Genomic DNA, 554 nt, shown 5'->3' with positions numbered 1-554 from the left:
AGCAAAACGCCCAGTGATAAAGGGAATCATGGCGTTTAACGCCAGCCAGGGCACCTGGCTGGGTGTTAAATGCCCACATTGGCTAACAAACGGGCGTTAAACGCCAGAATGGATACCATTCTGGGCGTTTAACGCCAGAAAGGTGGGGGACCAAGATTTTGCTTTCCAATCAAATGTTTTTTTCAAACTTTCCTTTTTTGACCCATACTTTTCTACATGAACACATTTCAACCTTTCATCATTCACCTTCAAATCTTCAAAAATCAAAATCATTCTTCAAATCTCTCAAATCAATCCCAAATCTTATTCAAAAACTCACCAATCTCTCAAAATCTTTTCACATCTTCTAAAATCTCCTTCCAATTTTTCAAAATCTCTTCTTCCCCCCTTATATATAGACATTCGGCCTCACCATTCCCCCACACCATTCGAATTTGCTCTTCTCCTCTCTCTCCTCCTTCCTTTCTTTTGCTTGAGGACAAGCAAACCTCTAAGTTTGGTGTGCTTTTCCGTGATCACTGAGCCAAGATTCATCAAGATCATGGCTCCTAAGG

The sequence above is a fragment of the Arachis duranensis genome, chromosome 3 (assembly GCF_000817695.3).
Source record: "Arachis duranensis cultivar V14167 chromosome 3, aradu.V14167.gnm2.J7QH, whole genome shotgun sequence".
Classification (NCBI taxonomy): Eukaryota; Viridiplantae; Streptophyta; class Magnoliopsida; order Fabales; family Fabaceae; genus Arachis; species Arachis duranensis.
The sequence above is the reverse complement of the archived record's forward strand: the minus strand, read 5'-3'. Positions refer to the sequence as shown.